At 38.8% G+C, this 11011-nt stretch overlaps 1 long non-coding RNA gene across 1 annotated transcript in view; it reads left to right on the plus strand.

Moving 5' to 3' along the window:
• The window catches only part of LOC109555111 (uncharacterized), a 33284-nt gene extending 30920 nt beyond the window's left edge, over window positions 1–2364 (plus strand). The window contains exon 3 of the long non-coding RNA XR_011565277.1: window positions 1298–2364. This is a non-coding gene — a long non-coding RNA (uncharacterized lncRNA). The remainder of the gene's footprint in view (window positions 1–1297) is intronic.
• Window positions 2365–11011: the final 8647 nt, after the last annotated feature.

Consider the following 11011-nt stretch of genomic DNA (forward strand, 5'->3'; position numbering starts at 1 on the left):
TGTTGTTGTGCAGCTGCTAAGTCGTGTCTGACTCTTTGTGACCCCATGGAGTGCAGCACGCCAAGCTTCCCTGTGCTATAGTATCTTCAGCTGCTGCTGCTGCTGCTAAGTTGCTTCAGTCGTGTCCGACTCTGTGCTACCCCACAGACGGCAGCCCACTAGGCTCCTCTGTCCCTGGGATTCTCCAGGCAAGAACACTGGAGTGTGTTGCCATTTCCTTCTCCAGTGCATGAAAGTGAAAAGTGAAAGTGAAGTTGCTCAGTCGTGTCCGACTCTTAGCAACCCCATGGACTGGAGCCTACCAGGCTCCTCCGTCCATGGGATTTTCCAGGCAAGAGTACTGGAGTGGGGTGCCATTGCCTTCTCCGTCAGTTTGCTCAAATTGATGTGTCGGTTGAGTCAGTGATACTATCTAACCATCTCATCCTCTGCTGCCCCATCTCCTTTTGCCTTCTATCTTTTGCAGCATCAGTCTTTTCTAATGAATTGATACATTATTACTAACTAAAGAACATACCTCAGTCACATTTCCTTAGTGAAGTTGCTTTTGCCATTAGTGTCCCAGACTCCACTTACTTCCAAAGTTAGTTGGGTCAACACTCTTAACCCTGCCTCCTTCAATGAAGTTGTTTTGTACATTCATAATACACATTCTGTAATAAGTTAATTTTGTGTGTCAACTTGACAGGGCTGCGGTGTGCCCAGATATTTGGCCAAACATAATTTTGGGTGTTTCTGTGAGTGTTTTTAGGTGAGATTAACTTTTAAATAGCAGAGAAGGCAATGGCACCCCACTCCAATACTCTTGCCTGGAAAATCCCATGGACGGAGGAGCCTGGTGGGCTGCCGTCCATGGGGTTGCACAGAGTCGGACACGACTAAAGCAACTTAGCAGCAGCAGCAGTAGCAACTTTTATTTATTTATTTATTTATTTTTGGGACTCAGGAAAGCAAATTGCCCTCCCTAATTTGACCTCATCCTCAGTGGCTCATATGATAAAGATTCTGTTTGCAATGAAGGAGACCTGGGTTTGATCCCTGGGTAGGGGAGAGCTCCTGGAGAAGGGATTGGCTACACACTCCAGTATTCTTGCCTGGAGAATTCCACAGACACAGGAGCCTGGTGGGCTATAGTCCACTGGGTCGCAAAGAGTTGGACATGATTGAGCTACTAAAAATCAGTTGGAGGCATGACTAAAATCAAAAAAGCTGACCCTTCACCAAGTAAGAGAGGAAAATGTCAGGCAGAAGTCTGACTGCTTTTGAACTGGATCATTGACTTCTTTCCTGCCTACAGACTCAAAGTGAAACAATGGATCTTCCTGGATTGTGAGCCTGCTGGTCTTTGGACTGGAACTACACCATCTGCTGTTCTGGTTCTCAGGCCTTAGGACTCCTCCTGGAACTAAACAATTGACTCTTCTGGATCTCTAGCCTGCCAATTCATCCTGCTGATCTTGGGGCTTGCCAGACTGTATAAATGTATAAACCAATACCTTGTAATAAATCTAAACACACACACACACACACACAGATATCCTATTGCTGGGATAGAACAGCTATCTGTTCTTGCAGCAGGACCTCCTTCTATATTATCTCTTATCTCTTGCCTCCGTTCTCTGCCTCAAATACTCTCCTCCCATTGTTCACTTTCATGCTTTATTGTCATCTCTCAATTCTCTCGTCTTCTTGTCACCTCCTCAAAAGAAGCCTTCCCTAACTCAGGCTGTTCTCCTTTCCCCTTTCATCCCTTTTATTTTTATTTTAAACATTTAATTAAAGTAAAGATACAGAAAACTACACAAAACTTAGCTTAAAGCGTTACTATAAAGTGAACACCCTAGTAACCATTATCTTATTTAATCTACATGTTTATGTTCTATTCCTTTCTTTTTTCTTCTCTTTTTAAAGTTCATCATACATTAACATAAACTTTAAAAACCTGCATCTATACAGTTTTAAGACACATAGATTGATGTATCCACCACCACCATCTATATACAGAATAGTTCTGTCACCCCAAAAAACTCTCTGTTGTTATCCCTTTATAGTTTCACCTCTACCTCAACCTCCCCCCTACCACTAACCTCTGGCAACTAATAATCTGTTCTCTGTCATTATAGTTTTGTCATTTGGAGAATGTTATATATATGGAATCATACATTTGTGATTAAAACTGGCTTTTTTAGTATCAGCCTAATGCCATCGAAATGCATCCAAGTACTTGTGTTTATTAAATACTTGGTTTCTCTTTATTGCTAAATAGTATTCCATTGTGTGGATGTACCACAGTATATTTATTCTATCTTTTGAGTAGCATTTGGATTACTCAAATAGAGCTAGAATAAACATTTATATTCAGGATTTTGTTTAATAGTTTGGATGTTTATTTAATTATATTTTAAAATTGAGGTGTAGTTGATGTATAATGTGGTTCCCTGGTGGTTCAGATGGTAATGACTCTGGCTGCAATGCAGGAGACCCAGGTTTGATCCTTGGGTCAGGAAGATCCCCTGGAGAAGGAAATGGCAACCCACTCCAGTATTCTTGCCTGGAAAATCCCATGGACAGAGGAGCCTGACAGGCTACAGTCCATGAGGTCACAAAGAATCGGACATGATGTATAATATTATATTAATTCCAGTTGTACAACATGGTGATTCAAAATTTTTCTAGATTATATTCCATTTATAGTTGTTATAAAATATTGACTATTTTCCCTGTGCTGTACAATATATTGTTGTACCTTATTTTATGCATAGTAGTTTGTACTTCTTAATTCCCTACCCATCTCTTGCTCATCCCCCCTTCCCTCTCCTCACTGGGAACACTAGTTTGTTCTCTATATCTGTGAGTCTATTTCTTTTTTGTTATATTCACTATTTTTTTTTTTTTAGATTCTACATGTAACTGATGCAATACAGTATTTGTCTTTCTCTGTCTGACTTATTTCACTAAGCATAATACTCTCCAGGTCCATCTGCGTATGCATGCTCAGCTTCTCAGTCGTGTCTAACTCTTTGGGACTCTTTGGACTGTAGCCTGCAAGGTTCCTCTGTCCATGTGATTTTTCAGGCAAGAATACTGGAGTGGGTTGCCATTCCCTCCTCCAGAGGATCTTCCTGACCCAGGGATTGAATCTATGTCTTCTGCATCTCCTGCACTGAAGGTGGATTCTTTACCTGCTGAGCCATCAGGTCCAGGGACATCCACATTATTGCATGTGTCAAATGTTCATTTTTTATGTCTGATTAATATTCCATTGTGTGTGTGTGTGTGTGTGTGTGTGTGTGTGCATATATAAGCCCATCTGGTCTAATGTGTTGTTTAAGGCCATTGTTTTCTTATTGATTTTCTGTCTGGATGATATAGCCATTGGTAAAACTGGGGTATTAAAGTCCCCTAAAATTGTTGTATTGTTGTCTGTTTCTCACTTTCAGTTCAGTTCAGTCGCTTGGTCATGTCCAACTCTTTGTGACCCCATGGACTGCAGCACGCCAGGCCTCCTTGTCCATCAACAACTCCCGGTGTTTACAAACTCATGTCCATTGAGTCATTGATGCCATCCAACCATCTCATCCTCTGTCGTCCCCTTCTCCACCCACCTTCAATCTTTCCCAGCATCAGGGTCTTTTCAGATGAGTCAGTTCTTTGCATCAGGTGGCCAAAGTATTGGAGTGTCAGTTTCAGCATCAGTCCTTCCAATGAATATTCAGGACTGATTTCCTTTAGGATGGACTGGTTTGATCTCCTTGCAGTCCAAGGGACTCTCAAGAATCTTCTCTAACACCACAGTTCAAAAGCATCAATTCTTTAGCGCTCAGCTTTCTTTATAGTCCAACTCTCACATCCATACATGACTACTGGAAAAACCATAGCCTTGACTAGATGGACCTCCGTTGGCAAAGTAATGTCTGTGCTTTTTAAATAGGTTGTCTAGGGGTTGGTCATAACTTTTCTTCCAAGGAGCAAGCATCTTTTAATTTCATGGCTGCAGTCACCATCTGCAGTGATTTTGGAGCCCCAAAAAATAAAGTCTGACACTGTTTCCCCATCTATTTGCCATGAAGTGATGGGACCAGATGCCATGATTTTAGTTTTATGAATGTTGAGCTTTAAGCCAACTTTTTCACTCTCCTCTTTCACTTTCATCAAGAGATTCTTTAGTTCTTCCTTTTCTGCCAAAAGGGTGGTGTCATCTGCCTATCTGAGGTTATTGATATTTCTCCCAGCAATCTTGATTCCATCTTGTGCTTCTTCTAGCCCAGCGTTTCTCATGATGTACTGTGCATATAAGTTAACTAAGCAGGGTGACAATATACAGCCTTGACATACTCCTTTCCCTAATTGAAACCATTCTATTGTTCCATGTCAAGTTCTAACTGTTTCTTCCTGACCTGCATACAGATTTCTCAGGAGTCAGGTAAGGTGCTCTGGTATTCCCATCTCTTTAAGAATTGTCCACGGTTTGTTCTGATCCACACAGTCAAAGGCTTTGGCATAGTCAGTAAAACTGAAGTAGGTGTTTTTCTGGAACTCTCTTGCTTTTTTGATGATCCAACAGATGTTGGAAATTTGACCTCTGGTTGCTCTCCCTTTTCTAAAATGAGCTTGAACATCTGGAAGTTCACAGTTCACATATTGTTGAAGCCTGGCTTGGAGAATTTTGAGCATTACATTACTAGTGTGTGAGATGAGTACAATTGTGCAATAGTTTGAGCATTCTTGGCATTGCCTTTTTTGGGGATTGGAATGTAAACTGACCTTTTCCAGTCCTGTGGCCACTGCTGCGTTTTCTGAATTTTCTGGTCTATTGAGTGCAGCGCTTCCACAGCATCATCTTTTAGGATTTGAAATAGCCCAACTGGAATTCCATCACCTCCACTAGCTTTGTATGTCATGATGCTTCCTAAGGCCCACTTGACTTCTCATTCCAGGTTGTCTGGCTCTAGGTGAGTGATCATACCATCATGATTATCTGGGTCATGAATATCTTTTTTGTACAGTTCTTCTGTGTATTCTTGCCACCTCTTCTTAATATCTTCTGCTTCTGTTAGGTCCATACCATTTCTGTCCTTTATTGAGCTCATCTTTGCATGAAATGTTCCCTTGGTATCTCTAATTGTCTTGAAGAGATCTCTAGTCTTTCCCATTCTGTTGTTTTCCTCTATTTCTTTGCATTGATCGCTGAGGAAGGCTTTCTTATCTCTCCCTGCCATTCTTTGGAAATATGCATTCAAATTGATACATCTTTCCTTTTCTCCTTTGCCTTTTGCTTCTCTCCTTTTAACAGCTATTTGTAAGGCCTCCTCAGACAACCATTTTGCCTTTTTACATTTCTTTTTCTTGGGGATGGTCTTGATCCCTGCCTCCTGAACAATGTCATGAACCTCTGTCCATAGTTCTTCAGGCACTCTGTCAGATTCAATCCCTTGAATCTATTTCTCACTTCCACTGTGTAATCATAAGGGATTTGATTTAGGTCATACCTGAATGGTCTAGTGGTTTTCCCTGCTTTTTTCAATGTAAGTCTGAATTTGGCAATAAGGAGTTCATGATCTGAGCCACAGTCAGCTCCTGGTCTTGTTTTTGCTGATTGTATAAAGCTTCTCCATCTTTGGCTACAAAGGATATAATCAACCTGATTTCGGTGTTGACCATCTGGTGATGTCCATGTGTAGAGTCTTCTCTTGTGTTGTTGTTGTTTCTCACTTTAGGTCTGTTATTATTTGCTTTATCTATTTAGATGCTCTTATGTTAGGTGCATAAATATTTATAAATGTTATATCCCCTTCATGGGTTGACCCTTTTATCATGATATAATGACTTTTTCTCCTTTTACAGTCTTTATCTTAAAGTCTATATTGTCTGATATAAGTATAGTTATTCTAGTTTTCTTTTGGTTTTCATTTGCATGGAATATATTTCCCCATCTTTCAGTTTCAGTGTGATGCACGCAGCATATATATGGGTCTTTTTTTTTGTATATGTACATTCAAACCACTCTGTGTCTTTTGACTGGAGAATTTAGTGCATGTACATTTAAAGTAATTTTGGTAGGTGTGTACTTATTGCAGATTTGTTCATTGTTTTCCCTGGCTGACTGTAGTTCCTCTTCTCTTGCTCTCTTCCTTTGTGATTTGATGATTTTCTGTCACCCTTTCTCTATATGTTTTGTGTATAAGTTTCTGCTTTGTGGTTACCATGAGGTTTACATATAATAACTTATAACTGTCTTTTTAAATTTATTTTTAATTGAAGGATAATTGCTTTACAGTATTGTGTTGGTTTCTTCCAAATATCAACATGAATCAGCTTTAGGTCTACATATGTCCCCTTTCTCTTAAATCTCCCTCCCCCTCCCCATTCCACCCCTCTGGGTTGTTACAGAGCCTTGGTTTGAGTTCCCTGAGTCCTATAGCAAACTATTTTAATATGATCACAACTTAAGTATGAATTTATTCCAGAACTCTATATTTTTACTTCCCTCCCCATGTTCATGATGTCACAATTTCCATCTTTTTGTCTTGTGTATCCATTGACAAATTATTATGGCTATAGTTATTTTTACTACGTCTTTTAACCTTCATACTAGCTTTATAAGTGATTAATCCAGCCCCTTTACAATATTAGATTTTATGAATTTTACTATATATTTACCCTTACCAATGAAATTTTTCTTTCATATGTTTTCCTGTTACTAATTGGTGCCCTTTTGTTTTGGCTTAAAGAAGTCTCTTAAACATTTTTTTATCAGGCTGATCTAGTGCTGATGAGCTCCTTTACCTTTTGCTTGTCTAGAAAATTTTGAATCTCTCCTTCAATTCTAATCTAAAGTTTGCTGTGTAGAGCATTCCTTGTTGGAATTCACTCATCTTTCCTTCCTACCCCTAGTCTTAGGTGACCACTAATTTACTTTCTATTGATTGCCTATTCTGTACATTTAATGTAAATGGAATCATATAATATGTAATCTCTTGTGAAAGGCTTCTTACACTTAGCATAATATTTGGAAGACTCATCCATGTTGTAGCATGTATTAGTATTTCATTTCTTTTTATTGCTAAATAATATTTAATTGCATTGAATATGCAACATTTGTTTATCCATTTGTCAGCTGATGCAGATTTTGGGTTGTTTTTATTTTTTTGGCTCTTAGGAATACTGCTGTGATGACATGATGTTCAAAATTTTGTATGGGCCTATCTTTTATTTCTCTTAATCATACACCTAGGCATGGAATTGCTGAGTTATATGGGAAACAAATTGTTAAGGAACTGCCAGATTATTTCTCAAAGCAGTTACACCATTTATAATTCCACCATCAGTGTATGAAAGTTCCACCATTGCCACTCTTTGATAGTATTTTTATTATCTATCCTTCTGATTATAGCCATCCTGTGGTGTGTGATGAGATATCTCATTGTGGTTTTGATTTACATTTCTCTGATGTCTGATGATGTTGGGCATCTTTTTATGTACTTATAGGCCATTTGTATATCTTCTTTGGAGAAGTATCTATTCAAATCTTCCATCAATTTTAAAAGTTTGTTTGCTTGTCTTTTTATTGTTTAGTGGTAAGAGTTATTTATACATTTCTGATTCAAGAACTTTATCAGGTATGTGACTTGCAAAATTTTCTCCCATCATATGAGTCATGTTTTTACTTGCTTAATGGTGTCCTTTGCAGCAAAATTTTAAAAAGTAGATGAAGTCCATTTATCTGTTATTCCTTTTGTTTTTTTGTGCTTTGGGTATCTTATCTAAGAAACCACTGCTTAATCCAAGTTCATGAAGATTTATGCCTATTTTCTTAGAAGAATGTATAATTTCATCCCTTATACTTAGGTTCAAACATTTAAAATTAATTTTCATGAATGGTATGAGCAAGTGGTCCAATTCATTCTTTTGCAGGTGGATATCCAGTTGTCCATAAAATTCTGGGCAATTTTAACACGTGTATAGATTTTTTAAATTAATTAATTAATTTCAATTGGAGGCTAATTACTTTATAATATTGTAGTGGTTTTTTTTTTAAAGTACTATATGTGCTAATATTGACTATTTTTTTTAAATTTTGTTTTATTTTTAAACTTTACAATATTGTATTAGTTTTGCCAAACATCGAAATGAATCTGCCACAGGTATACCCGCGCTCCCCATCCTGAACCCTCCTACCTCCTCCCCCCCCCACCCTCCCTCTGGGTCGTCCCAGTGCACCAGCCCCAAGCATCCAGTACCATGCATCGAACCTGGACTGGCGACTCTATTGTAGTGGTTTTTGCCATACATTGATATGAATCAGCCATGGATGTACATGTGTTCCCCATCCTGAATCTCCCTCCCACCTCCCTCCCTAACCCATCCCTCAGGGTCATCCCAGTGCACCAGCCCTGAGCACCCTGTCTCATGCATTGAACCTGGACTGGCGATCTGTTTTACATATGGTAATATACATGTTTCAATGCTATTTTCTCAAATCATCCCACCCTTGCTTTCTCCCACAGAGTCCAAAAGTCTGTTTTTACATCTGTGTCTCTTTTGCTGTCTCGCATATGGGGTCATCATTACCACCTTTATAAATTCCATCAGATCAGATCAGATCAGATCAGATCAGTCACTCAGTTGTGTCTGACTCTTTGCGACCCCATGAATCGCAGCACGCCAGGCCTCCCTGTCCATCACCAACTCCCGGAGTTCACTGAGACTCACGTCCATCGAGTCAGTGATGCCATCCAGCCATCTCATCCTCTGTTGTCCCCTTCTCCTCTTGCCCCCAATATGCATTAATATACTGTATTGGTGTTTTTCTTTCTGACTTAATTTACTCTGTATAATAGGCTCCAGTTTCATCCACCTCATTAGAACTAATTCAAATGCATTCTTTTTAATAGCTGAGTAATTTTCCATTGTGTATATGTACCACAGATTTCTTATCCATTCGTCTGCCGATGGGCATCTAGGTTGCTTCCATGTCCAAGCTATTGTAAACTGTGCTGCGGTGAACATTAGGATATACGTGTCTCTTTCAATTCTGATTTCCTCAGTGTGTATGCCCAGCAGTGGGATTGCTGGGTCATATGGCAGTTCTATTCCCAGTTTTTTAAGGAATCTCCACACTGTTCCTCATAGTGACTATACTAGTTTTCATTCCCACCAACAGTGTAAGAGTGTTCCCTTTTCTCCACACCCTCTCTAGCATTTATTGTTTGTAGACTTTTTGATAGCAACCATTCTGACTGGCATGAGATGGTACCTCATTGTGGTTTTGATTTGCATTTCTCTGATAACAAGTGATGTTGAGTATCTTTTCATGTGTTTGTTAGTCATCTGTATGTCTTCTTTGGAGAAATGTCTGTTTAGTTCTTTGGCCAATTTTTTGATTGGGTCATTTATTTTTCTGGAATTGAGCTGTAGGAGCTGCTTGTATATTTTTGAGATTAATTCTTTGTCCATTGCTTCATTTGCTGTTATTTTCCCCCATTCTGAAGGCTGTCTTTTCACCTTGCTTATAGTGTCCTTCATTGTGCAAAAGCTTTTAATTTTAATTAGGTCCCATTTGTTTATTTTTGCTTTTATTTCCATTACTCTGGGAGGTGGGTCATAGAGGATCCTGCTATGATTTACATCAGAGAGTGTTTTGCCTATGTTTTACTCTAGGAATTTTATAGTTTCTGGTCTTACATTTAGATCTTTAATCCATTTAGAATTTATTTTTGTGTATGGTGTTAGAAAATGTTCTAGTGTCATTCTTTTACAAGTGGTTGACCAGTTTTTCCAGCACCACTTGTTAAAGAGATTGTCTTTTCTCCACTGTTTATTTTTGCCTCCTTTGTCAAAAATAAGATGTCCATAGGTGCATGGATTTATCTCTGGGCTTTCTATTTTGTTCCATTGATCTTTTTTGTGCCAGTACCATACTGTCTTAATGACTGTATCTTTGTAGTATAGTCTGAAGTCAGGCAGGTTGAGTCCTCCAGTTCCATTCTTCTTTCTCAAGATTGCTTTGGCTATTCAAGGTTTTTTTTTTTTTTCCATACAAATTGTGAAATTATTTGTTTTAGTTCTGTAAAAAATACCATTGGTAGCTTGATAGGGATTGCATTGAATCTATAGATTGCTTTGGGTAGTATATTAATATTATATTAATATTTTGCTATATTGATTCTTCCTATCCATGAACATGGTATATTTCTCCATCTATTTGTGTCATTTTTGTTTTTTTTTTTATCAGTGTTTTATGGTTTTCTATACATAGGTCTTTTATTTCTTTAGGTATATTTATTCCTAAGTATTTTATTCTTTTTGTTGCAATGGTGAATGGGATTGTTTCCTTAATTTCTCTTCCTGCTTTCTCATTGTTAGTATATAAAAATGCAAGGGATTTCTGTGTGTTAATTTTATATCCTGCAACTTTACTATATTCATTGATTAGCTCTAGTAATTTTCTGGTGGTGTCTTTAGGTTGTGTGTTCACTCTTTCACAGTGTGTGTCTTCTCATGTGTGTGTCTTTCTCAATGTGTGTGTGTTTGTCTCTCTGCGTGTGCGGGGCTAACTCTCAGTGTGTGTGTGTCCCTGTGTGTGTGTTTCTCTCTGTGACTCTCACAGTGTCTCTGTTTGTGTATCTCCCAGTGTGTCTCTCTCTCCATGTGTGTGCTTCTGTCTCATTGTGTGTCTGCCTCTGTGTAGTGGGTCTCTTCTGTGGTGTCTGTGTGTGTTGCTCAATGTGTGTGTCTCTCCCTCTAAGTTGTGTGTGTCTCTCCCTCTAAGTTGTGTGTGTCTCTCTCTCAGTGTTTGTGTGTATCTCTCAGTGTGTGAATGTTTGTCTCGTTCACTGTGTTTAAGTTTCCCTCCCTCAGTGTGTGTGTGTGTGTGTGCGTGTGTGTGTGTCTAGCTCTCAGGAGTGTGTGTCTCTTCCTGGATGAGGGTGTCTCTCTCAGTGTGTGTGTCCCTCTCAGTTTGCATGTCTCTGTGTGTCTCTGTCTGTGTCTCTCCATGTACTTTTGTCTC

The sequence above is a fragment of the Bos indicus genome, chromosome X (genome assembly GCF_029378745.1).
Source record: "Bos indicus isolate NIAB-ARS_2022 breed Sahiwal x Tharparkar chromosome X, NIAB-ARS_B.indTharparkar_mat_pri_1.0, whole genome shotgun sequence".
Taxonomy (NCBI): Eukaryota; Metazoa; Chordata; class Mammalia; order Artiodactyla; family Bovidae; genus Bos; species Bos indicus.